Source organism: Cavia porcellus, unplaced genomic scaffold, assembly GCF_034190915.1.
Source record: "Cavia porcellus strain 051 isolate PalLab524CR breed Dunkin Hartley unplaced genomic scaffold, mCavPor4.1 scaffold_22, whole genome shotgun sequence".
Lineage (NCBI taxonomy): Eukaryota > Metazoa > Chordata > Mammalia > Rodentia > Caviidae > Cavia > Cavia porcellus.
Window position 1 is genome coordinate 11,991,105 of NW_026947505.1, and position 27,457 is coordinate 12,018,561.

Here is a 27,457-nt window from a genome sequence, read left to right on the forward strand (position 1 = left end):
ATCTGACAAATGCAAAGACTGAAGCCCTTTTAAGACTGCTTGGATCCCTAAACTGTGTCAGGTCAAATCTCTGTGACCAATCCCTTTACACACATACACACTCAAGCAAATAATATATGTTTGACTCCTGATTTGACTTTTCTCATTGAAGCAGCTGGTCTAGGGGACCTTGGAGGTAAGTTGCTCAAGTGTACTTCTCTGTGCGTGTGACTGTCTGCATGTGTATGACTGAGACAAAAGTGCTACTGTCAGGGTGACATTAATTATTGAGACAATCATCTTTTTAAAATGCTCTCATCAATTTAACACAGTAAATTTTTTTTCTCATTTTATGAAGTCTAATGTGCAGATTCCTGCTTGTTGAAGAAAGATACTTTGTTTTGTAATCTTATCTAGAAACCAAAATTGAGGAGATTCTGCCCTCTAAAAGTGGTTTCTGAGCTCTTCCTGGGACAAACATTCAACCAGAAGACAGGATGAGAGAAAGGACAGAACATGCCCACCTGCTTCCTACCCACTGGAGGTGAGAAGCGACACTGCTCCTATTAGTCATTGTAGAAAACAAGTCCCATCACATCACTGATGAGCTTGTAATTGTGCTGGAAAATGGAACTTCTGATGTGGCAGTGTGGCCCCAGCTACAATAAGTGCATCATGTAAGAGGAAGCCAACACTTTGGAAGAGCAGTTATATATCACTTCCACACAGACTCTTAAGCAAAAGAAATATGCTGTTGAATCAGGAAAACTCAGTCATCTTTTTTGTTGCATTCCACCTGGTTTTCAGCTTGCCTGGGAGAAAAAAAGAAACAGTCAGTGTTCAGGGAGATGTGACCAGAGCCAGAAGATCTAGCCAACTTCGAGATGGTGTGTTCTGTTGTATCTCTAGGCAAATGGAAGGCAGAACAGTTTACACAGTCACTCTCGGGAGGCTCCCTGTTCCTGGGAAGTTAAGCTAAAATTGCAATAGTATTCAGAAATTCAATGATAACTGCACATACTACTAACATTCAAGTACCTTCTGAATAGACCTTGAAGTCGACATGTAGACGATTTGTTCCCCTTTTTGTTCTGCATTGGCTATAGAAGCTGCAAGTAAACATCACCAGTCTGGAGGAAGCAGTTGTGAACCAGGTTTGGGTACCTCTTTTGGAGTGAGTTGGTTGGCTGAGCTTAGACCCTTCTCCTTCTGTTCCTCTAGACTTGGCAGTACTTGTGCAGAAACTGAAGTCAAATTCTACATATTTAAATTTTTCTTTGTATTTTTAAAATATGCATCATATTAAGTATTTTGAGTTTCCTAAATAAATAAGTGGTTATAGTATGAAAAATTGTTGCAGTATGAAAAGAACATCTAATTAAAAACTCACATATGCTTATATTTTTCTACCATTTATTCATTTGTATATAAAATTGTTTTTCATTACATTTTCTCCTGTTTTGATTATCTATTTTGGCATTTTCCCTTCTGTTTGTTACACCAGCTAAAATGTTGTGATCTAATACAAATTGAAAACTATCAAAAAGGCAAGATTTACTAAGCTCTGAGTAACAAGCTGTATGCCCACTAAAAATCCCTTTTTCCTAAGGAAAGAATGATATAAATTAATAAGATATTATTTTGATGTAAGATCCAGGGTACAGGTTAAATAAATCTACTATATTAGTAAAAGTACTACTTAATAGCTATTTGTATAAAACTATTTAAAGTTTTATATCTCTTTAAATTCAGTATGGGAGAGTAAGAAGATTTTTCAAATAACCAATATAAATTTAGATTTTACTAATAAAAGGATAAAATTCCAATTATTTTAAATGATGTTACTGAAGTTGAGAGTACTAAAATTTCATATTAATAAATACATTGATTTTCATGTTATTATATGATTAATTAATACATCGATTTTATGTTATTATAGTTAAGCAAATGGAAAGAATATCCCTATACTCACATCTTTGTTGAATACTTTGGCCATGATCTGATCTACCAAGATCCTACAAACAAGAGTAATGAACTGAAGTTTGCAGTAGTGTAGAAAATTTCCCCTTGAAGCATTTTGATAAAACTAAAATATAGTAGTTTCTGTAACTCTCCTACTGACCAGTTTTGAAACTGTGTTTTAAAATTTTTTTCTCTTTAAAATAAAATAAAAAATAAAGTAAGATACTAAAGATTTGAAAGGCAAGGAGCTGGGATCTTAAGATAAAGTTCTACAGTCTCAACTAACTTTGAATTAAGGGTGTTAAGTTAGTCCAAACTTAAAAGATGAAGATTAAAAAAAGGAAAATTATAAAACTAGGGATAAAAAGGAAATATTATAGGTATTTATGTATTAAAATAAAAATGAAACTATAAATAACCTTATGCTAATAAATTTGAAAATGTAAAAGTTCCCTAAAGAAAATACAGCATATTATAAAGCACTAGTAAACAAATATTCAGTAACAATAAATATACATCTTAGACATTTCTTCTTGCTGTGACAAAATGTCCAGTATCGATAACTTAAAGTAGGGTAAGTTCATTTTGGCTTATGGTTTTAGAGGATTTAGTCTAGATTTGGCTAGCTCCAGGGCTGGAAGGGTTTGGCAAAAATGGTCTGATGGGAAAAAAACTGCTCACATCATGGTAAACAAGAAACAGAGGGAGAAGAGAGGATCTTGGAAGGAAGATGTTTCCTTCCAGGTCACACCTCCAGTAACTTGCTTTTGACTAAGCCCTGCCTTCTAGCAACACATTCAGCTATAGACCAATCAGCGAATTTATCCATTGCTAAGTAACATATTCTCATGATCTAATTTCCTTCTAAAACCTCACCTCTGAACCCATGAAGCTTTGGGGGATATTCTAGATCTAAACCATAAAAATATGTGACTAAATGCCTTCAATGAAGCTCTCAGGTAGCTTTAGCAATGAATTTTACAAAATTTTCAGCAACAATAACACTATATATATATGCTCTTCTAAAGCAAAAAATGAAGAACTGTTTCTCAACTCTATTTATGAGTGCACCAACTTGGTACCAAAACTTACAAAACAAGAAAGAAAAATTGCAAATGCAAAAGTCCTAAACAAAACATTAGCAAATCAAATTTAGGAATATGTAGAAAGGATAATATATCATAAAAAATTGGGCTTATTCCCAGAATGAAGGTTTTGCTAACATTAAGAAATCAGTTGACATAATTTAGCATAATGATGAGACAACGGTGAGAGCCATATGATAAGCTCATTATATGTGAAAATATATCTGATAAAATTTCATCACATTTTCTTTATGCACAGTTACATAACCAATGTAATCTCAGTTTTAAGGATAATAAAATTGTTTAAATACAGAAGTCCTATTGTAGCAAGGGAAGGTTATAGGAAGTTTTGTGTTGTGAAATTGCCTGTAGTACATAGCTTTAGTGATGCATCCATCCTTCATTTTAGGAATGATGGATTATTCACATGATGTAACAGTCCTATTTTCTTCCATCAGACAAGGAAATCTGATGCTTGTCATCTTTGTGGTACTCTATTGAGAAGAAAGTTTCTCCACAAATTACAATTCTCTTGGATTGCATTTCTTGAGATAGCAATGAATCAACAAGCTAATTCACTGATGCACTTTAGTTTATCTAACGCAGTAGTTAAATCTACAGAAGTAGAAATTAGGTCTTAAGAGAATGGGCCACAAGACAGGCACACATTTTCTGCAGACTGTCATTCCAAAACTCATATGTGAAAGATTTAATGTCTTATATGCCAGCGGTAAGTGGTCCAGTCCTTGGCAATTTCATGAGATGGAGCCTGCACAAAAGGGATAAGAAGAACTCTCTTCTCTTCTCCACAAGGACACAGCAAGGACAGCCATATGAAAATCAGAACTCTCCTGAGAAACTGGCCATATGATCCCCCTGATCACAGCTCTGGAACTGTGGGGCATAGGTTTTTGTTGTTCACACTCTTCAGTCTACAGAGTTCTGTTACAAAAGCTGGAACACATTGAAATATCATAAAAGCACAGCAGGAAGAGAGTGAGGAGGAGTCAGATCCCAGAGGATGGTCCTTGTCTTAGAGATATCAAACTCAGTTGAGGCATTAGGAGTGGTTCTCTGGTGGCAATAGAGACAGATGTTTTAGTAAAGTGGTGGATAATAATGAAGAAAGAAACAAAAGAAAATCCAAAAACAAAATTAAAGCTTAAGCTTAACACCTGGAAAAGGACTTTGGCAAACTTCAAAACATGGGGAAATCAAAGGCCTTAGTAAGGTTCAGCTGGCTTTAGAAGGAAAATAAGTCACTTTGCTTTTAAGCAGAATGCTTTTTCTCACCACATTGAAACAAAATCATTACCGATTTCCATATTCATGTTTTTACACTAATTTGACAGCTGTCCATCTAGCCTGGGGACACAGAGAATATGATTCCTATTTTAAAAGGAAAATGAAGTTCTTGAAAGAGTATTTAAATGTTTTCATTACTTTCACTAACAAATGCAAAAAGAAGCACCAAGTTGGAAATGCAGACAAAACATGACAAGTTGACTAATAATTATTCTGCAATATCTTTCTCTTCTCAATTAGACATCATCCTAATGAACATTTTAGCTAATTTATCCTGGTTTCTATTTCATTGTATAAATGTTGGAAGAACATAATAGCTCTGTAATGAATGCTCGTTAAATAAGTGAAGGAAAATTATTTGCTTGAAAAATATAATAACCTTTTTGTGTTAGGATTCTCCAGAGAAGAAAAGAAGACAGGGTATGTGTTTCTATATATAAATATAGATCTACCAGTGTTAGAGATGTATTGTAAGGAATTGGCATATGCAATCATGAACACATAGGAAATTTAAAAAACCTGTATATTATAGAAACAGGTCTTCAACTGATCAGTCAAATCCCACTCATATTTGGAGGGTGATCTAGTTCACACAAAATCTACTGATTTAAATGATAATCTTATTCAAAAAACTTTCATGGAAACATCCAGAATAAGTTTGTTATTGTTGATTTTCCATACTGGGAGTTGAGCCGAGGATCTGCACACAGACCTACATCCCAAACTCTTTTGTGGTTGCTGCTGTTTTTGCTTTTGTTTTGTTTTGAAACAGGGTCTAGCTATGTCATTCAGCTGCCCAGGTTGAGTTTGAACCTGAGATCCTCCTGTCTCAGTCTCCAGAGGGCTGGGATTAGAGGCATGCAACATCACACTCAGCCAGAACGTTTTGATTAAGTGTCCAAGTATCTGAGTGCTGGGACGTAGGTAAATTGACATATAAAGAATAATAGATTTGTCTGTTTCTATGCCACTTAATAATATGAGTTACAAATACAGCCCAAACAATACATTTGACAGAATGTAGATTATCGACTTTAGTTAGTAACTGTGAGTTGTCACCCATGTGTTTCTGTATTGTGATTAGGAGACTAAGCTCTCCTTTTGGGATATTTAAGAACCGCCCCAGCATGGTCGTGGAAACTACACTGGGAGAGGAGGAGCATGTAAAATTAAAAGATATATTATATTCACAGGTCCGAGGAGTAGGAAGTGATGCAAGCTGCAAAGAGAAAACCGAGATGAGCTCTGCGGGCAGGCACCTGTTTTGGGGGACAGGGTGTTCTACCACAGACAAAAGATGCAAGGAACTTTTGTTGATGTCTTTGAATGTCACTAGGTCACAATCGGGGAGGGAAAGAAAGGAAAGTTGTGACAGAAATAATCCTTCTCACACTGATGCATCTAAATGTTTTGCCTGTGTGCCCATTTATATGGGGACATTGAGACATCAGGAGAATGAAAAGTTTCAAAAACTTACGATGTAGCTCTTGTACATAACTTATACCCCTTATAGTTAATTTGGCCACAGAAATGGGTTCTAACCAATGAAAACTACAGGAAGTCTTTTTGGCCCTTAAAACATCTCCCAGTTCTTTTGTCCTTTTGGTCAGGCCCCGGTGACCTAGCTCACGATGGGGTGGGGCTTGCGGTGTGTGTCAAGTCCTAACTAATTGAAGGAAAATATTCCTCATTAAGATATTAAGCGAACTTCACAATATCTCTCTTAAATTATCCATACCTGTTAATTGAAGCTTTTTTTTTGAGCTACCCATAAAATTACATTGAGTAAATATGTCTTCCAAACCACATTTTTACAGTTTTCTTATAGACATCAGGAACGATGCTATATGATGAGACCACTGACACATTCTCAACAATTTTTCCTGATGCAGTGTGAAATATATCTCTCTACTAGTATATATGATGCAATCTCATCTGTGGGCTTTCATGGCTACTGCAAATAGAGGTAATTAGCTGCATTTAATGAATGATTTTTGAATGGTATACAAATTTCTGTCATGTCAAATGCTTTTGGATATTTATAAAAATATCAAGCGGATACTTTCCAGTGTTTAGTAGCTGATAGGAATTCACCTGACACTGATTGAATGGTGACAGCAGAAAAACCTGTTTCTAATGTAAGGGAATCCATCAGCTTTCCAAATAAAGGTGACATGCCTGTCTGAAGCAGCTGATCTGTAGTACTTGTTGACTTTTTTACTTTTTACTGGATAAATACTTTTGTTAACTACCAGGCTGCCTCTGCTGTGCTTTTTCTGGAATCTTTATGAGTTTGTCACTCTATTTTACCTTTCACCTACAATCTCGGCAGTAAAGTTAAGGAGTTAATGAGTAAGGAGAGACGGAACTAGAGAGGGCAGAGTCTGTGAGGTATGTGTGCTTTAGTGACACCATTATAATTATGTAATTAGGGACACCTTTAAATTTCTGTATGTTAAGAATATCTCCCACAAAAATCAAATCAATGTTTTTACTTAGAAGAAGAGAATAAAAAGTTAGATTTACAGTGAGTGGTAAAGAATAAATGAAGAATTTTACCTCCAAAATTATAAAATAGTGCTAGTTTCTCAGGACCATATCCTTAATAATTTTAGCTAATGAAAGAGTATTACAGCACATAAAGTCTAAGGAATATGTTGAAAAAAAAGCATGAAGTTGAGATTTGACAAATGGTGGAACTTAGGAAAATGTTGCCAAAAGTCTAGAATCTATGATAAAATAATCAAAGAACTTAAAACAAAATATAATTACTGATAAAATATTACCCAGAACTAGAGAAAAAGGCAATATTAAATTCAAACGATGAATAGTAAATTTTAGGGTTAACTTTTGAATAGGTGGAAACCTGTAATCAATAGAATGACATCTTAAATTTTGAAAGAAAAATCTCCCAACCGTAATGACTACCAAAACACAAGTTTTCTATATCACAGCAGGGTGACTATAACTTGTAACAATTTATTTTACTAAGAGCTAAAGTACAGAAGTTCAAAGTTTTCCAACATAAAGAAATGATGTTTAGGGAGAAGGGAAGAGTAGCGACCCTGTTTCATCATTGCAGGTTGTATGAGTGTATAAAGTTACCACACTCTACAGCATAAATATGTCCTATCATGTGACAATTATAAATGAACATTTCCAACTAAAAATTTCATAACAAGTAAAGATATCTTTTTAAAATAAAGGTAAGTAATGACCCTGAAGAAACAAAACCTGACACACTTTTAGGGTGAAGAAAAAGGGCACCAGATGGAAACACAATCAGAGAGATAGAAAGCAGAGAAATAGAGACTGGGTGGCTTTCAAACATCATTCAAAAGAACAGCAACAAAATCTACACAGAGGCAAAATATACATCAGCAGTAGGACAAACCTGGGAGTGGTGTACAGGTAGTCAAACTTGTAAGTTATCCTCCTTAGAGTTTGAGTGGTGGTAAATTATCAATATAAGAAAACCAGTGGGGAATTAAGGGAGTGCGTTTATCTTCACATAACTGCTAATAGAAAAATTCAAGAATTCAAGAATACCTAAGGGATAAGAAAGAATATCATCTATACTAGCAACAACAACAATAATAATAAATACTCAAAGAGGACAGGTCAAGAGTAACAAAAGAATATAAAACTGGAGAAAAATAGAAAACATACAGTAATAGAGTTGGCCTAAATATGTTAGTAATTAGAATCCTTGTAAATGAATTACTACCCCAAATTTGGGGCAATTCAGGTTGTTCAGGAGACAGCAGTCAGAAGCAATTGATTATACGTAGTTAAGAATATGCAAGTCCAGCTTTATAGTTTGAACCAGCTGAATGTCAGTGCTGCCTGGTTGGTTACCACTATGAACTTTAAGTATGTAAAGATTTACTGTTCGCCTTCAAGTTTCCTGGTACCCTCCTTAAATCTTGTTTTTTTCCCTTCCTAATTGGTACTAATTTTGAATTTTGTGCTTCTTATTTCTTTGCTTTACTCTCAGTACCAAAAAGGTGTCTATGCTGAAATAATATTTAGTGTACTAGTTTTAAATTTTTATATGTATGGAATCATACAGTAAATATTCATGTTCAATTATTCCTTTTTGTTCAATATTATGTTCCTTACATTTATCTGTGTTTTCACAGGTAGCTGAAATGCATTCATTTTCCCTGATATGGAGTAATCCATCACAAGAGATTGTTCCTCAGTTATTCCGTTCTGCTATAGATAGATACTTGTTGATGCCCCAGTATATCTTTAGGGCATGAAACAGGAGTAAAATGGTTGAGTTGGATTCAGAGCACAAAATGAACTTTACTGGAAAATTCTAAATTGTTTTCTGAAATGATTACATACTAGTAGAAATACATAAATGTGCTCGATGTTTCATATGCTCGAAAAAGCATTTTATGGATCTGCTAGGAAAATGGATTGTGGTAATTTTCATACATTTTACTGCTTACTACTGAAAATTGAGCATCTTTTAAAATATTTATCCCTATACTATAGAAGTTTATTCAATTAATACCTCCTTGAGTGAATATTTTCACATTATTTTATTATTGATTTAGATAAATTCTTTTATTGAATTTATTTTAGATACTTTATTTAAATTCTACACTTTAAATAAATTGCTTTCTGATTTTGTTCAACTGTTGACACAATAATTCATTAAGCATTTATTTTGAATTCAACAAACTTGTTAAATTCTTATTATTTTAATTTATGTACGTATTCTTACACATTTCAAAAAAGTATGGTTTCTCTATGGCATTTAAAAAATCTTTAATATTGCTTAGTGGTTATATAGTAAATTTTATTGTGAAAAACTTTTATCTCTTTAAAATATTACAATATCTTCTTCTTTACAGTTTTAATGTTGTTAACTACATTAGTCGGTTTTCTAACATTATGGCAAAACAACATAAAACAACATTTTAAAATAATGCTATAGTTTGGGCCTGAAGTGTTCCTCAGAAGCTCCTGTGCCAAAGCCTGGCCGTCAACCTGTGGCACCTTTTGGAGGTGGTGGAACCTATAGGAGAACAGGCCTGGAAAAGGACGTTAGGTTAAAGTGGGTGTTTGTCAGCTTTCAATTACTGGGACAAAAGTACCTAAACAAATCAACTTTTAAAAAACAATGATTCATTTGATGTCACGCTGACAGAGGCTTCAGAGCACAGTTGTGTGCTCTCATTATTTTGGAACTGTGTCAAGCAGAACATGATAGTGGAAGCACTGTGTGGGAAAAATAGAGCTGCTCACCTCACAGTGGCTAGGGACTAAAGGGACTAAGGGAAGGGACCAGAGTCTCAGTACTCCCTTCAAGAGCACGTGAGCCACTAAAGACTAAGCTTCCTTTCACTAGTCCACCACTCCCAAAATCACCACAAGCTGAAAACCAAGGTTTTTGCATTTGGATTACCGGGGACATTTACCATCCAAATCCTCCCAGAGAGGATGCCCTTGAAGATAATACAGGGGCCCCTGTCCTTTTCTTTTTTTCTGACTTTGCTTCCCTAGCGCATGAAGTGAGTAGCTCTGCTCCAAACACACTCCCACCGTGATATTCTTCCCAGCCCAAAATCAAAGCAAAGCAGGCTATGGACTGGAAGCCTGAACCTGTGAGATAAATCTTTTCTCCGAAAAGTTGATTTTCTTACAGTAATGGAAAAATGACTAAAAAAAATGCCTTAGCGTTGACTGTTCGAGCTACTGTAACAACATAACCATAAACTGAGTAGCTTTATCAATGGTTGAAATTTAATTCTCATGGATTTGGAGGCTGAAGAGTCTAAAATCAAATAAATCAGCAAATTTGGCATCTAGTATAGCTCCTGTAGAGGTTATACATGGTGCCTTCTTACTGTGTCTACACACGATAGAAGGAAAAACAAGTGTCTCTCAGGCCACTTTTATAAGAACATTAATCCCATTCAGGGCCTAATCACCCACCTTCTACCATATCACCTTGTGGGTTAAGATTTCAATGTATGAGTTTTGGCTTGACACAAACATACAGACATGGCAGTCTGCTCCTGACTCCCCAAATTCATGTCCTTTTATGCATGCAAGCTACATTCATTCTGTCCCAGAAGTTTTAAAACTTGTTAATTTACTCCAACATCAACTTCAAAATTTACAAAATTACACAGCAACATCATCTAAATCAGATATGGGTGAGACTCGCGATACAATTTATCCTGAGGAAAATTGTTTTCCAGCTGTGAACCTGTGACATCATATTGTGTGCTTCTAAAATACAGTGGTAAGTGAGACAGGCACTGGGTAGATGCTTCTATTCCAAAAGGGAGAAATAAGAAAGAACAAAGGGGTAAGAGGTGCCAAGTAAGTCTGACACTAGTACAGCAAATGGCATTAAACATTCAAAGCTCAGGAATAATCTTTTCCAGCTTAATGTTTCTCCAGCTGAATCCACTGGAGAAAAGGTATCCCCTTTCAGACATGCTGGGGCGATTCTGCCTTCCAGATACACTGGGTGGCCCTGCAACCATGGCTTGGGGCATCTCTCCATGCATGACCATCTCTGGTCACATGTCCATGGCTCCTGTAGCTAGAATTGCATACCAGCAGCTATCCTTGTCTGAATTCTCAGGGATGGCTTTACACTCCAGTGCCAGGTGGATAAAAGCCGTGCCCCTGTCACACGGTTTGCGTAGTTTCTGAATAGGCAGAGGTAGTTCTGCATGGAGGTGGCCCACAGTTGCCTCTTTCCACTCAGAGTGGCAGTCACCATCCTTATGCCACCACTGGGCCTCCTGTGGCACCTGTGGCAGCAAGGAGCATGTGACAGAAGACAGAGCCTGGAAGCTTGAAATTATTGGGTCCCTAGTCCCTTGTGGGCCTGTAATGGGAAGAGCAGCTCCAGTGAGCCCTGGAAAACCTTAATATCACTCTTTCTTTGTCTCCATGAATATCTCCTGGATTCTGCTGAGATGCCTCTACTCTTATCAAAGACTCGCTGACCACACCTTTGTTTTCTCTCCCTCAAGATTGCTCAGTGTATCCAATTAAACCCACTGAGAGCTTTCTAAACAGTAAAATTCTTTCCGATTAACAATGTAATCTTTGTCATTTTTCTCTCCTTGAATTTTAATACAAACACCCAAGGAAGTCCAAGCTGCAACTTCAATATTTTGCTGAGGAATTTCTTCAGTTAAATATATAATTTTATTGTTCACAATTTCTACTTTTCATAGAATGTTAGGACAGGAATTCAGTTTAGCCAAGATCTTTGCCATTTTATAATTAGGATGATATTTCCTTCAGGTTCCTCCTATATGATTCTATTTCCATCTGAGATTTCATCAGAATGACCATTACTATCAGTATTTCTGTCAACAGTCTATTCAAAACCACTTAGAAATTGTCTTGGAAAAGTGGAGTTTTCTGTACAACTCTCCTCCTCCTAAGCCTGCATCAGAATTACTATTAACTGTGTTTTACACGGTTTTGTGTTTCTGTAACATAATAACCAAGGATGATATTTTATACATAATGCTCATGGAATCTTAAGATCATGGTGCTAGCATCTGCTCAGCTCTGGTGAAAGCTTCTTTTTTTTTTTTAAATTTTTTATTTAAAGAAAAGGAAACAAAAGAATACATGGAGATTTTTAAAAAGGGTAGAAATGATACAAACTTACAGAAAAACAAACGGTAAGAAATTGCTGGTTGATAAGTTACACATTGTCATTTTTAGAAGTAGCTGTTCATGTTATGGAATTAAAGCATTTAGAATGACATTCATAAAGTGAGACTACAAACCCTTCTGCTCTATGATCGAACAAGAGCTCAGTAACATGGTTATCAGTCCTACACATTTGTTTTACTTCTCAAAGAGGGTAAGATTAAACATATCAAAACAGAACATAACAGTTAAAAAAAAACAATTTAAAGAAATACAGATTTCATAGGAAGCCCACTGGAGATCTTGATTGTCTATCTAACTGTCTCTAGTTTTTTACAAATAGTTGTCCCCATCTTCATCCACCTTATATACTTAGTGTATATTATAGAACTAATCAAATCATTGAAGACTTTTTAGGTCCTCAAGTACCAAATTAGGGAAGACAATAGTAACTACCAACTCATCTCTCCTTCTCTTTGTGATAGCTGTCCCCATCTCTACATATGCTGAAATTGAACTCAAGAAACCAGTCCAATGTCATTCTAATCAGCAAACATTAGTATTGCTAGAATTTCTATCATAATGCTACTAAATTAGCCTCGGGTTTCTTAGTGTCTCTTCCTCAGAGTATCTGTTCATTACATCTTACATTATATAATCTGTTCCCATAAATAATTAAAAAGAAAAAAAGAACCCATGTGTGAATTTCTACATATATATCTATCCTCTCTGTGTTATAGGGAATACCAAGTCATAGCAAGACAGCAAAACAATTTCCTAGAAAAACATGCAATGGATAAAACATTTAAGACCACAATATAGATGATCTTCCATAGTTACTATGTTTCCTCTTGTTATTTTCAATAGATTTGACCACCACACTGGCTTATTCTTAACAGTACCCCACGGCAGGTGTGTGTACAAATGTGAGAAGTTATATGGTAAGAGAGGAAATAGGAGACTGGGGAGAGACTGAGATCATTTTTTATGTTTTATTTTTATTTTACTTATTATTAATTAATTAATTAATTAATTTTGGTACTGAGAATCGAATTCATGACCTCACACTTGCCAGACAGGCGCTGTGCTGCTGAACTATATCCCCAGCTAAGCTCACTTTTTGTAACAGACTCCCACAGGAATTAATTGACTCCTGCAAAGTCTAACCTACTTTGCAAGACCACCATTAATAATCCTTCCCTGAGCTTTGATCAATACCTAATCACCTCCTAATCACCATTAGATTCCAACTTAAAGGTCCCACCAACTTTCAATATTGTTAAATTTTGTGATTAAGCTTAACATGAGATTTTTTTAGTTTGGTTCAAGGGTTGGACATCACATTCAAATAATAGCCATACTCTTGTGGTAATGTAGGTTTGTTCTTGTGTGCACCTCTAAACTGTTCCAGCTTATTCTCACTACCCAGGTCCAAAGCCTTCACATTTTTATTCACATCAGTACCCCAACCCTGGTAGCATTTTTTTGGCTTTATTTTGGTGAACTGCTATAAAAATACCATCAGCTATGTAACTTATAAACAACAGAAATTTATTTCTTACAGTTGTGGAAGCTATGAAATGCAAGATCAAGATACCAGCAGCTGGGGCCAGGAATTGAGCTCAGTGGCTTTCTGGCAAGTGTGAGGTCACAAGTTCGATTCCAGGTACCAAAAACAAACAAGCAAACAAACAAAAACCCAGCAGCTACAGTGTCTAATAGGGACGCACTTTTGGTTTAAAAAAAATCACCTTCACTGTGCCTCTGCATAGTGGAAGGGGCAAAGTGACTATCATGGTTTAAATAACTGTTTACTTTAAAACATGTTGCAATTTAATTTCCATTTTAACATTACCAAGAAATGGGACATTTAATAGGCAATTAGGTTGTTCCTCATGGCTAGTTTTACTGCTTTAGTATAAGGGCTTTTGTGTATGAATTTTCTTTCTCTAGTTCTCTCATTTTCTTGCTTTCTACCACTGAATGATGCAGTGAGAAAGCTCTTAGTGGAGATGTTAGCAATTTGTTAGTGGATTTTCCAACCTCCAGAACTATAAGCCAATATATTTTTGTTATAGCAATAAACATGGGCAAAGACCAAACACTGGTACCGAGAAATGTAGCAGATGCTAAACAAATACAAGTGAAACATGTAGAAATGACTTTGGAACTATGAACAGAAGCTAAAAAGAACGTGAAAGTACAAACTAGCAAAAGCCTAAATTACTATAGCTGGAGCATTAAGGGTGATTCTGATAAGGGCTGAGAAAAAGAAACCATAGAGAAAACCTGAAAATTAAGTTATCATGATCAGAATATTGATAGAAATGCAGACAAAACAAGCCATTATGATGAGGCCTCATATGGAAATGAGGAATAAAAGTACAAGAACCTTAGAGGGAAGGCCATCCTTGATCAGAGAGACCCAGAATTTGACAGAACCATGCTAGTGTCCTATTACTTTATGGATGACAGAATTTAAAAGTGATGACTTAAGATATTTGGCAGAAGAATCATCAAAGCAGCAAAGCGTTTAAAGTGCTGCATGGCTTCTTTTAACAGCGTATAATAAAATGTAAGAAGACAGAAGCTATTTAAAGATAGGAATTATAATTAAAAGGAAAGCAGAATATAAAGATTTGGAAAACAGTACTCTCAGCCTTGCCATGTAAAGAGTAAAAAAAAAAAACACACATTTTTGGGAGAGAATACGAAGGCAGCTGCCAGGAGACTGCATGATTACGTGATTAGGAGATCAGTACAGGCAGAAAGAAGCCAAGTGCTGTTCTGGAAGACATCAGAATGACCCCCAAGGCATTTCAGAGATCTTTGAGGCTTGTCCTGTCATGATGGGCCCAAGTTAATACATTAAGGTAAAGTTTTTCAGAGAGGAACCTGAGACACCCTCACACAGGCTCTTCCTGTCTTGCACCACCTCAGTCCCTCTGTGGAAATTGTGGCCACCCCACCCCCATCATCACTCCTGTGGGCCTCTGTGTTGCCTGAAGTGTGCTCAGGAAGTACAAAGTGTGAATCTTAGAGATATCTTCTAGGCAAATATCATGCAGAGCAACAGATAGATGACCTGCCATGACCAATTCCCATGGCAGACCTCCACCTAAATTTCAAAAGATTTCAAGGAACACCTAGGGGTTGGGGAAGAAATCTTCTGTAGTAGTGGAGACACCTAGAAAGTTCCAAAGAGGAATAAGTCCAGGAGAGGTAAATACAGAAGAGATCCAGGGCAGCAATCATGCAATATTGTCCACAGCATCAGTGGACAACAAGAAATACCTTCATGAACTCATGGATGAACTTAAAACTAAAATTCTAATCCATGTGAGGCAAGATATAAAAAGATTAATAAAAGAAATGCTAAGCCCCTCTCAAGAAGACATAGATAGAAGAATGGAGGAACCCAGAAAAAGAAGAGAAATCTTTGGTGAAGAATGTAAACAAAATCTAGAATACATGAAACAGATCCAAAGAGATTACCAGGAAATTAAAAACTCCATTGAAAGCTGGCAAAATGCCTTGACAGAAACTAAAGTTAGTCTTTCAAAATTTGATGATAGATTTGCAATGTGTGAAATATATGAAAGAAAAGATCTCTTAAAAATAACAAGGAACCAGGAAGTAACAATACAAAGGCTAGAAGACAACAAGAGGATCTATAACTTAAGAATAAAAAATGTGAGTGAAGAAGCATGAGTAAACACAAATGAATTACACAGGCTATTCACAGAAATAATTAAGGAAAACTTCCCAAGCACAGGAAAAGGAAATGATATCCAGATAAATGAGGCATACAGGTCTCCAGCCAACTACAACCAAAACAGATCTCCACCAAGGCATATAATAATCAGGATCCCAGAAATTCACCACAAGAACAGAATATTAAAAGTGGTCAGAGAAAAGGAACAGATTACCTCTAGAGGAAAATCCATCAAAATAATGACAGACTTCTCAACACAAACTATCAAATCAAGAAGACCTTGGAGTGAAGTAGTTCAAGCCCTGAAAGAAAATAACCTCCAACCCAGATTGATGAACCCTGAAAAATTCTCTCTCAAAATTAATGAAGAAATAAGATGTTTCCATGACAAAGAGGAACTCTGGGAGTTCATGACCACCAATCCAACCCTACAAAAAATACTGAAGGATATTCTAGAGAGAGAGAGAAAACAATACCAGGATTCCAGCAACAATGGCAGAGAGGCCACAATGAATGGGGCAGACAGTGGAATGAAGGAGAAAAGTAATAATAAAACAAATAATAGCAGGAAAATAGAATAGCAGAGAGAAGATTGGCTATAATCTCTAATATAGATGGCCTTCATACACTAACCAAAATAAACACAGACAGAGTAGATCAGGAGATAGTATCCACTGAGATTCTCTGAATAGGAAATATACTCAGCCTGAAAGAGGGTTAATAAACTGAAAGTCAAAGATGAGAAAATGATGCTCTATGTGACAGGGAACCAGAGAGAAATAGAGACAACTCAGTCAGCAGCTGCAGATAGGTTGGAAAGTCATTACACTTTTGTGCAGTGGAGAACTACTCAGCTATAAGGAAGGAAAACCTTGAGGCTTTAGTAGGTAAGGAAATACAGCTCAAGATCAAGCTCAGGGGTAAAAATCTTCAGCACCACTTAGATAGATAATGGATTGCCCCCTAATATAAAAACTAAAGGAGTTAGTAGGACCCAAAATATACAAAGCACCCTGAGAAAGGGAAAGGGGAGGCATCATCTAAAAAAGGAAGGCAGAGGACATTGCTAATAGTGTATCAGGATTTAAAAGCCACATCAGTCTTATCGCTCTGTTTAGTTTGATTTTATTTTGTTCCATTCTGTCTACTCATACTAGATTTGAAGGCACAGACAGCTATCCCAAAAGTAGCAGGCTATACCACGGTAACTATCCTTAATCTCCTATTTACTTAAACTGAAGCTCTGCATTACTTACATTGTCTTACTATGATTAATCCTACTTGAAGCTGGCTTGTTGGACTGCTGTTTTGCCTTGACTGATTTTATCTGAACTTGGTATGCTTGATAGTATCAAGTCTAAGAGGAGAGGCAACTACTCTGAAGATGCCAAGATGCAAGAAGGTAACCATTCCGGTTTGATTAATAACTGCTTTTGAAACCCTACAATGTCTCCAATGTTGTGTTTTTATTAAAATTGCTATGTAATGTTATGCTCAGTTATATTATGCCTGATAATGTGAACAATTCTATTGAAAATAACAAGAGGCAGCATAGTAACTACTGTAGCTCAACGAATATTGTGGTTTTATATGTCATTTTATTTGTATTTTTCATTTTATGTGTTTCTAGGAATTTGTTTTGTTGTCTTGTTTTGATCTGTTTTTCCCTATAATACAGAAAGGATAGGTATACATGTAGAGATGCACACATGTGGAGAATTACTAAACAGTTTACGGGAACAGATTATATAATACAATAATGAATAGATCCTCTGAAGAAGAAGAGACACTAAGATACCCAGTGCTAATTCTGTAGCATTATGATATAAAATCTAGCAATACTATTCTTCACTGTTCAGAGTGCTGTTAGTCTAGTCGCTTATGTTTAATTTCAACATACGTAAAGATATGGACAGCTACTTCTGAGACAATAAGAGACAATTGGCAGCTATTGTTGACTTCACTATTGTCTGGTCTTGAAGACCTAGAATGTCTTCATCATCCTGTTTTGATTAGTTTAGTACTATATTGTTCAGTATGTATTCCCTGTGTGTGAATATGTGGACAACTATTTGGAAGAAAACAAGAGACAATGTGATAGACAGTGAAGATTTCCAGTGGTCTTGCTTTGAAATCTGTGTTTCTTAAAATTGTTTCCTTATAATCTGTTTTGTTCTGTTTAATTTTACCCTTTTTAAAATAAAAAAAATTTAAAAATAAAAAAAAAGAAAGTTCCAAAGAGGGCTGTGTCTAGTGAGGCTGTGAGAGTGGGGCACCCCAAATCCCTAGAACAGCAGGGCTACCACTGCACAGTGACAGCCCCAGAACCCTGCAGTCCTGACACTCCAGCCCCTGAGAGCTTCTACTGCTGCTTAGGGTGGATTGAGGCCCAGCCACCACCCCAGTGTGTCCAGAAAGAAGGGGATGAAGTCAGGGAAGCTCATTCCAGAAACTTAAGATTTGACAATGCCTGCCTTGCTGAGTTGTGGATCTCTCTTAGGCATTTCATAAAGGTACTAATCTCATTTGTGAGAGCTTCACCCTCATACATTACATCACCTCTCCAAAGCATTGCCATCTTCGAGAGGTTAAGATATCCAGGTACGATTCAGGGACTCCAGGACTCAAACCATAACTTAGCTTGATTCATTTTGCTGTGAATTTTTTATTCTACTTCTAAAATTTATTTGATATGTAGGTTCAGGATTTAGAGGGAAAGGAACTAAAACCCAAAGAATCCTTATCTCATAAAATACTTACATATAATAAAGACAATTAACCAAGGCTGCCATTTGAGTGTGTCATATGAATTGATTTTCTAATTAGATTATCTCTTTTTACTCTTGCTTCTCTTAGGAAAGACCCTAAACTTGACCTCTTTTCCCAATGAGGATATGCTTTCTTTAGTTAATCTTCTTCCTTCCATACTTTTCTGTTATTATAGTAATTGTAAATCTAATTAATAACAACCCAAGTGTCCATCAACTGAGGAATGGATAAAAAAGTTGTGGTATTTCTATACAATGGAGTATTATTCAGCTATAAAGAAGGATCACATTGAGATATTTATCAATAAATGGGCGCAGCTTGAGACCATACTCATAAGTGAAATAAATCAATCTCGCATGTGTGAATACCGAATAGTTTCCCTAATGTAAGTAATGAATCAAATATATAATTAATTAAATTTTAGATAGTTCCTTGTATGAGGTCTCTGTCCATTTGTAGACTATAAGCTTAGTGAATATAGAGATGTTTTAATGCCTAGTTTTCACTACATTTTCTGTCCCTAGCAAAGTGCATGGTATATGATGTGCTCTTAACAAATCTTTGCTGAATGAGCATTAATTAATAATCATGAGGATATTCTAATGAATTTTAATCACATTATCTATCTACACACACTCTGAAAGGATACCACATCAATAGCTTTAGGAGTGCATAATGATACAATCACTTTGGAAGTCTGGTAATATCTACATGAGTTGAACATGCACATACTTTGTAGCCTAGCAATTACACAACAGAAATGCATACAGCTATTCAAGACTATAGCATTCACAATAGTCCTGGTCATAACAATTGCAAAATGGAAATCATCCACATGCCCATTAAAAGCAGTGGATAAACAAATAGTGATATATTCATACAATGAAATACCCTATAGCCAGGGGAATAAACAAAGTGACATGCAACAATATGGATAAATGGTATAAACATTTCCTCTGGAGAATTAAATTATAAATCAACACACAATGAATCACAGAAAAATATGAAAGCCATCCGGAGGCAGTGGGATGAGTCCAGAGCTGTAAGATTCAACTGGACTTTGATATGTTCAGGAGGCAGGAGTTCAGAAATCAGAGAGCTGATCATTCACAGGACAAAATGAAGCAGTGGCCAAGAATCCCCTAGGATGTGGCATATCAGGTACCACGGCCTATAACCAAAGCGGTGGAGGTACTGCCATGAGAGTCTCACTTCTGAATGTGAAACTATTAAATTGACAATGTGCTTCTGGGTTTCAGAACCTTGTGACACTCTTGTTAACAAGACTGAATGCCTCCACACTGCATATGTCTATGCATTCATTATTTCTTAAACATGTATTGACAACGAAGAGTTCAAAATATTCTGCCCTGGCATATTGATTACTTTAAGCTACAAGAAATTGAAAACCTGCTAACACAGAAAGTGCTCTTCAATGCCCTCCCAATCTCCCAAAATAAATGAAGCTCCTTGAGAGGACAAGTTTATATTTATGAGGTACATTTTCATTAGTAGTAAATCAGTGTCAAGAAGAGAGCTACTGAGACAACTCCTATCACCTGACTTTTAGCTGCTAATCAGGCAGCTTTTTATTCACCATGTATTTCTTCCTCTCCCCTTCTCACACTTCTCCGCAAGAGTCCCAGACCCTTATATCTTCCCACAGCTACGATGGCAGGCATGCTGCTGTCCTTCGACCATTTCTCTGAGACTTAAATTTTGTAAGTCTCCCATACACAAGTAATCCAATGTGTTAATCTCCTGTTAATCTGTTTTGTGTCAAATTAGATTTAGTCCAGCCAGAGAACCCAGAAGGTTACAGGGAAGCAGTGTTTCCTTCCCCCTCAACACTCAACTTGTAGAGAGCTAGAGAAAAATGGATATCACCAATTTTGCCTTGAGAATCAATGATCTGACAAGGAAGACAAGACTTGTATGTGAGCAGTAGGGATTCTGCTTGAGTTAAAGGCAGAATCCTGTGGGAGTTCCGGAAATGATATCTATGAGTTTGAATTTAAGGGAAGCTTCCTGGAGGGGCGATATTAACATTCTGAAAAAGTCTTAGTATTTGAAATTTTAATCTACTGGACCAAGGGCTAGGTCTTTGACCTGGCAAGGCACCTTGAAGGCTGGCCTCGGCAACTTAGCAAGATCCTGTTCAAAATTCAAAAGGTCAGGACATGTACCTTATCTCTGGGGCTCATTTCTCAACACCTGCCACCCTACTTTAAAGTCATTTTGTGAAGTTTCTTGGCTCCTGGCTACACATAAGCCATGATGTGACATATTGTAGCCACATAGGAAGCGGTGTGGTATGGAATGGATGAAACTGGAGTCAGAGAAAGGAGGTAAAGCAAAAGCTAGTGGTCTCATTACGTTTCTGTGATGACAAGCTTCTGACATACCTTTTTGTGCTGGCGGAGTCATTGTGAGGATTAATTGAAAGTAATGTATCAAGTTCCTTATAAATGCTAAACATTGGTTCACTTATCAGATACACTTATTACATTCTCAAAATGGTATGCTTTTGCTCACTAAAGTTATTCACAGAATGTTAATCCAATTGATTAAAATAATTCAACAAGCATTTTCTCTGTATGTCTGACTGCCTCACTTTACTAGCCAGAGGAACACAGAAATGAAATGAACACAGAAATGAAAATTGTCTGTCTAAAAGTGCTGACATACCTGTCAAATGGAAGATGTGACCAAACATATATAATTTATAGTATAGCAATGATAACTTAAAAAGCTTTAGTGAGCCCTTCTGCTGTATTTCAATCTATCTCTCAATTTCCCAAATAAGAATCCAATTTAGGAAAGTGCATTTGTTAAGTAACCACAACTTAGAGGCAATTGCCTTTGTCTCAAATACCCCTTCTAATAAATGGAGGGGTAGTACCACCTTCTGTTTCCATTTTGCTGGTTTGATATTTGATTTTGAGAAACTAGGAGTGGGCAGATTAACAGTAGAAAAAACACACAAACTTATTACACGCACAGGGTCCTAACAGGAGTGAATACCAACAAACAACCCAGTGAGATTCAAGAGCTTCTATGCTCTCTTCATAGAGGAAAGGAAGTGAGGCAGGCACTGCTGTGTGATGTGTACCTTTCACTCTCTTCCATGGTGAGTGGCTGATAAAATAGGAGAGCCAGAGTAGATGGACAATCTCTTCTCTATCACTCTTGAGGCAGATAAGAGAATTTCAGAGACATGCCCTGTCCTACCTTTGCTGCCCCAAGTGCTCTTGGTTAGAAGTCCAAGGTGGGGCATATTAGGGTGTTGTTTTCTAAACCCCAGCACTTCTACTTTGCTAGATATTCACTGCCTTTGGACCCAGCATAGAATGATGGCTGCAAAATAAACTTACAAGAGGATAAGGGGCCTGGGAAGGAATCGTGGCAGAAGTTACCTCTGAATTTGGCTGAAAGGATACAGAACGATGGGCATACTATCAGTAGACGGAAGAGACAGTGTATACTTCTCTCTCCTGAGGTGGGAGCAGCAACTAGGGAGAGGCTGTCATCGGGAGAGGCGGTGAGAAATCAGAACACAGATCTACTGTGTGCAATGCTAGGAAGTTTGGACTTCATCTGTACACAGGAGGGAACCATTAGTGGTCATAACTAGCAGTAATCTAAATGAGAACATTTGGTGGCAGGAGAGCGATGGAAGAAGGGGGAGAAGTCAAGCCAAGCAAGTGAAAGCCAGAGTGTTCCCAAGAAGGCCTTTCCTTCTTTAATGCCTTAATTGCCTTGAGGTGTATTAAGGCTCCTCTGATGCTGGGGCACATGACACAGAGCATTGCACCTGGCAGGTTCTTCTGACCATAATAGTTACTACAGAGCTGTCTGTACCTCAGTGAAAAACAGTTGGTGGTGTTGCATCTTTGCAGAAGCAAAGATGCACACATTGTCAATTTGGCAAAAGCAAAAGTCAGGCCCATATTACTGGATTTATTTTTTCAAATTGCTGTAGCTATTTGATGACAAGAGGTAGATATTGTGCTCTTTTATGATAGATCATAAAAACAATTCGTTTTAATAAGATAATGCAGCCATGGGCCTTGGATGCTTCAGTAGTTAATGAATGTGTCAGGATTCTTTCCAAACCAGCAACTCCTAACAGCAGACAAACAGCAATGTTTAAACAATGAAGAACTTTGAATAATAAATTAACGAGGTGAAGCTAAAAGAATCTTAAAACCACCCCCACAATTAAATATTTTCTATGCAAAATGATTTTTTTTTCTGATTGAAGGGAATGAGAAATTTTTTTCATAAAACTAGTCTGTCCAAATTTAAATGTATCGTACTCTCCACTCAATTCTTTTTATCTCTCTGTATCTGTCTCTGTCTGTCTGTCTCTCTCTTTCTGTATGTGTATGAGTATCTCTCTCTCTCTCTCTCTGACACACACACACATACATGCACAAACCCCAATTCAGGGCTCACAGAAGTCAGTTTACCGAGAAGGAAGATGTAGTGTATGTTCCAGAATTATGGACGACAGTGCAGCTCAGCCCACCTCAAGAAATTTCTTGTGTTTAGTCTTCATTTCTCAAGCCATGGCCCTAGATATAAGCAATATTTCATCTTTATAAAATTTACTTATTTCAGAACCTTGATGAATTATGTAAACAAGTCCTTCAGCAATCTGGTTTTTATTAAGTTTGAACATTAAGAATCTCATCATGGATTGGTCTTAGTCAATATGCATATATTGGAGATTTTTGTTCCCTAATTATCCTTATAGTACTTTATACTATAGTATAATTATATTATATTATACTATTACTATAGTATTTTCACACTTCCTAAGAACTCAAAAGTTAAGGGAGTACTTTAAACTTAGAAACTATGCAAATCATATATAATAAAAGATAAATCATAAAGCTTCTCATGCATAGATGTTGCTTATACCACCTCTAGGGAGGGATGGGAAGGGAAAGGGAGGGAAGCAAAAGGAGAGGAAAGGAAGGGATGGGATGAGATGGGAAGGCGAGGGGCTGACCAAGGAATTTATTCAATGTTAAGTACTTAAATCTTCAATCCCAGGTAGGTCTGTATCCATCAAAATCATCCGTTCTCATTTCAAAGCAAAAACATAAACATAAAAAGATGTATTGGAATAAAGCATATACAGTGAGTCCTCGAGTTACAAGCATCTGAGTTGGGGACTTGCTCAGATGTGCTGTACTGCATACCACATCCTTCCTACCTCTGCGTTTACCTTTTATTTCCAAGCTAGTGATTGGTAGTTCTCAAAAATACCAAGTTTTCTGTCGTCTGACTCCACACTCAATTTATTGTATTCATCAATGTATTAGATATTCCTGAGATTAAAAACTTTTATGCAACACACAAATTACACTGACTTCACATACTACATTATTTTAGTAACTTAGGTACCAACTGTTTGGTAGTGGATATCCTTCAGAAGAATATTTTCACATATCAAACTTGGGTATTGCTTCTCAAATTATCTCCATCCGTGTCTCACCTTGACTTTCCACTCACTATGGTGAATTTATGTCTAAAGGTTTAGTGTCATCAGATAAAAATGGACACCCACCATATTTGTGCTCATGCAGGCTCTATACTACAAAACTCAGCAAGTCACTTGCATGGACTGTAATGAATGCCCCTGAAGCTTTCAATAATGCAGAAAGGTGAAAAATGTCCCTTAACCATGTCAGTGCCCCTTGTTGAAACTCAGTGTGTACAAGAGGTATCAGAAATGGAAGTTGACTGGTCCCATGGACAGAAAGGGAAGTAGAAGTAAATACTTGAGTACTGACCATCCCCAGCAGCTATGTTCGAGCCAATTGAATTCCTCAGATAATAGCAAATGTACCTTGGTTTTAGGTTGGGCTTAGTGCATATTTGAAACACTATTGTTTCTTCCTTTTAATTGTCTTCTAAGGCTCAGTTTGGGAAATATTTTGAGAATCCAATGTGCAATACAAGGGACAGTAGTCTGGTTAAATTCAACTGATGCTTATTAACTACTGAGTGAATCCTAGTGAGATTTACTTGACCATGAAATATTTTGTCTTCAAGTTTTAAATAAAAGTCTCACTAGTCATGGTGATCCAGAGAAGAGAATATGGGGAATGCTTTAGAACTCAAACCATGGAATATATCTAGGGAATATTTCAGGAGCTGGTCCTCCACTTTGCAGGAACAAAACTTGGACTTTTGTGAGTTCTTCTATTTTATGAGGGGATTCATATACTTGAAACTTATTTATTTATAATAATAGTTGTCAGTGACTGTCAGGTTGACTAGTAAATGCATGTTCACAAAGCTGTACATCCATGCCCTGTTGGCAGAATATATCAAGTTGGCTTTGTTTGAAGGCTGTTTGGCATGCACTGGCTTAGATCAAAGAGAGTTAATATATGGCTTGATGAAAATAGCACCTTCATGTAACAAATGCACTTCAATGAATAAACAGAAAAAAAGCCCCTTCCTTTCCCACTATACCTGAATATTTTGTCTCAACAATGAGAATAGTGACAAATACAAGGAGTAAACATGAAAGCATAATCCTCATGAGAATCTGCTGGATCACCCCTCCAACTAATGCTTCTCTTTGATATGGAGTGGCCTACAGGGTCTCTAAATCCTGGGAATGTTTCTCTTTTACTTACTTGTGATTCCTTATAACTGTCCATTACTTGAGGTAGTCTAAGCGGTTTGTTGCTTTGAACCTTTTTAAAAATGTCTAATTAATACTTCTGTTATTATCACTTGATCTTATTTACAGAAATGTCCCAGTCACCTCTGTATCACCTGTCAAAACTTACTCCTGCAATTAATCAATACCACATGGGGATCTTACATGTCAAGTTAGCTAAGATAAAATCAATGTCTGTAGTCTTCAGTTGCACCTAACTGCTGCCCTGGTGTAACAACTCGGTAGAGATAGAAGCCATGTAGCTTCCCTATTAACTGTTCAGTTTATGAGCCAATTACAAAGTCCAAAATACTTTTGTTACCATATTAATTTTTAGGACAACAAGCTTGCCCTTTGAAGTGCTGCGGAAAAGACTGCTTTCTATTACTAGGAACCATAACTTTAAAGAGTGACCTATACTTGAAGTAATATAACCTTGCTGTAATCATTAGTCATTTGAAGCCAAATTAAGCAGAGATTGATTACGGGTGCAGTCAGTCTTCCAAGAAAAATGTAGCAGGTTGTTTATCCTGAGATTTAGACATCATTGCCTGATTATTCATGCGTTTACAGCCACAAAATTGCACATAAGCATTATCACACTTTTAATCACATGATTGCTATACACAAGTAATTGTGTCTTACCTTTTTGAGCATCCAATGTGTTGCCCAAATTCCAGAATGGAAAACACAATGGAAAAGACAGACAATGTGCAAGAACTATCAGAAGAATAAATTGAGGTGTCATAATTTTAGCTGTTTTAATTTGTCATCACAATAGAAATAGAACCAAGATAGATTGTGGCTTTCATCTGTTTACAATATCTGTCAGTTGTGTGTTCTTCCCTTTGCTGTGTCGCAATTGAAATCCAGCCACGTGTTGCCTACATGTGTAAATAATGGGTTTAGCGTGACTTCAAGTTGAAGTTATGATCTGTGAGATGCAAGCGATACAGCGACCCTAATTCAATTACAATGTTGAGAACCCCAGTGGATTGGAGGGAATCATTCCAAGGAGAAGGACTGAGAGTATGTATATGTCAGAGTTGGGGCAAGAGGATACTAGACTGCTATAGCTCAGAGTTGCAGGACTCCTCTTCTGGTCACTTGTCCAGCCTGAGCTTCCTGTTGCTCTAGTGTCTGGAGGAACTGTAGTTTCTCCACCCGTAGGGGCTTTCAGCACCGCCAAGTTGGGGGACTATCCTCCCTTGGGTCAGAGATGGTGGCACTAATGTGCAACTTGGTTTGGGGGCTGCACTGAAGAAAAAAAGGAAAAAGCTCACCAGACCCGTTATTCATCCTAATTCAGAAAAGTATAGAGAAGACAGGAGAGTTTCAGTGTGATAATTGATGAAATAAAACACCATTCTGCATAAACAGAATAAGGGACTTAAGCTCATTAATTTATAAGTGATTCAATGAGTTAATGATGCCAATGAACAAGATATATTTGTAACTTTAGAAATACGGAAAAACTGCCACCAGCTTTTGAAAGAACACACATATAAGATAAATTTTATGCTACTTTCCTCCTATAAATAGTATTTCCAAATAAAAACAGCATCTGGCGGGAGTGATTTGACTTCGTGAGGGAGGAAATATAGCTGAAACTAAGATAGCACTGAAAGACATCCAGCACAGACCATTTTTTAGAATACCTTTGTTCTTCCTACTCCCATATATAATCATAAAAATCTGAGAAAGGATTTCTTTTTTGTTATGTATTTCACAGCGTCTGTGTTCTGTAGGGAATTCTGCTTCTCCTCAGTCACCTGAATGACAGACAACATTTATTGTTGAGAAAAAAACTTCCTAGAGTTTTAAATCAAATTTCTAAGCTACTTTCTCCTCAGACCTCAAATCACTCTGACCAGGGAAAAAGCATCCTTGAGTGATTCTTTCCCACCGCTACCTCCATTACAGAAACAAATAATAATACCAGAAATCCAAGGGCTCTGACAAAGCCCGTATAGATCTTAGCAGAAAGAGATCATGTTACTGTCTTATTTGTTCCCAAGTTTGTGTGTGTGTGTGTGTGTGTGTGTGTGTAAATTATGAGCTGTGAGTTATATTGGGAACAAATTATGACAGCTGAAAATAAGTGGACAAGATTTTCATGTGGAAATAAAAAAGTGCAGCCAAGCCAATCTCCTACATTAATCACCTCCATTAGAACTGCGTGGCTTTCTCTCCTACATATGCAGCCAAGAGTAATGATGTTTCAGTGAGCAACAGACCAGGTACGCAGCATTGGTCCCATCAGATCACAACACCTACTGATGTCAAAATTTAGCTTAGTTTGTGTAAATA